We start from the raw sequence: 2,082 nt of genomic DNA on the forward strand, positions 1-2,082 counted from the left end.
TAACACGTCATATGCATGACGCCTGTTAGCATTTCACAGCGCATGATGCCAAGGGAGTCATTAGGGTGAAGCTCGCCACCCTGCTAACAGAAGCAGATTTTCATTCTACTATTGCAGAACCTAAAAAACTCATCCACACTCACTCTAAAAACTCCCAAATAGTGGAGAAACATCACCCACATGATTCCCACATACAAGCATATTAATTCATATCAATCTAACATATTGTCTCATTGATTTAACCACAAAATCCAGAATTAATTCATACTTTCAAAATCATAATTTCATGTCAAAACTCATGTTTATGAACAAACATCCTATGCAATAATCACACCAAATACAGTATATAAATTTGCAATCAAAACACGGTACAAAACAAAATTGAATCATGTTATTCATCACATAACACAATCAACAACAAGAGAGAAATTCATATTAGATGTTATTGGAAAACTCTTTACCCTTTTATGATTTAAGCACCCATAAATGAAAAAAAATTCCCATTACCTTGTAATTACAGAAAATTCAGCAAAGCAAGCTTCTAGTGATCTTTCCTCTCAAGCCCTAACACTTACTCCTCAAGTTCTTCTCTCCAATATCCCTTGTTTTCACGTACTGATGAAAAAAGGTCTCTAAAACCTATTTTTTATCTCAGTTTAGAATATATATTATTTTATTTTAATTTCTCTAATTACACTTTTTATCCAACTCAAATTCAGTTTCCTCCAGACACCACTAAACTGTCTCAAATTGAAGACATACTTTAAACTCTAATGATCGCTGAACACATCAAATCTAGAGCCAAACATATATGTTTCCAAACTTTAAGCACAAACATCACAGGTGCCAACTTTAAATCTTGGGTAGGATAATTCCTCTCATGAACCTTCAATTGTCTCGAAGCATAAGCCACAACATGACCATTCTGCATTAGCACACCACCTAAGCTCATCTTTGAAGCATCATAATAAACCAAAAGGACTCACTTGGACTCGACAAAATCAAATTTGATGCTGACGTCAACTTCTTCTTGAGCTCTTGAAAACTCTCTTCACACTGAACATCTCACACATACGTTTGACCCTTCTGAGTCACTAAGTCAAAGGCAAAGCTAACTTCAAAAATCCTTCTATAAACCTTCTATAATAACTAGCCAAACTCAGAAAATTTTTGATCTCATTAACAAACGTTGGAGTCTCCCACTGTAACACAACGTCAACCTTTAATGGATCAACTGCAATACCACAACTAGAATCACATGACCAAGGAAACTCATATCACACAACCAGAACTCACACTTGGACAACTTTGCATATAGCTTTTTCTCTTACAATGTCTATAGCACAAGCCTCAGATGTCCCGCATGATCTTCATCTTACTTCGAATATACGAAGAAGCATCGATAAATACCATAACAAACTTATCCAAATATGGATGAATGATTTTTTTATGTACTTCATAATTAAACCTAGCTCATTAAACACACCGAACAACATCACAGAGTACTCATAGTGACCATATCGGGTTCTAAAAGCAATCTTTGGAATATCTCCTACTTTCACTCGATTCTGATGATAACCTGATCTCAAATCAATCTTGCTAAAAACACAAGCACCTACCAACCGATCCATAAGATCATCAATTCTTGGAAGAGGATACTTTTTCTTAATTTTGACCTTATTCAGTTGTTGATAGTCAACACACAACGTCATGTTACCATCTTTCTTCTTAACCAACAACATCGGTGCTCTCAACTGCGAATCACTAGGTCGAACAAAATTCTTCTTAAGCAGATCCTCCAAATGTTTATTCAACTCGCCTGAATCTGATGCATACATTCTATATAGAGCCATTTACACGGGTCTAGTACCAGGTATTAAATCTATGGCAAACTCAATTTCACATTCGAGAGGCAAGTCACTAATATCTTTAGGAAAAAGATCAAGAAACTCACACATCATAAGCATATCACTAACCACAAACTCAATCTCCACTCATAAAGAAGCGAGCATGACGAGCACCCCATAATCCTCTTTCAAGGACATCTTAATTTGACCAACAAACATAAATCTCGGATATGTA

The sequence above is a fragment of the Lathyrus oleraceus genome, chromosome 3 (genome assembly GCF_024323335.1).
Source record: "Lathyrus oleraceus cultivar Zhongwan6 chromosome 3, CAAS_Psat_ZW6_1.0, whole genome shotgun sequence".
Classification (NCBI taxonomy): domain Eukaryota; kingdom Viridiplantae; phylum Streptophyta; class Magnoliopsida; order Fabales; family Fabaceae; genus Lathyrus; species Lathyrus oleraceus.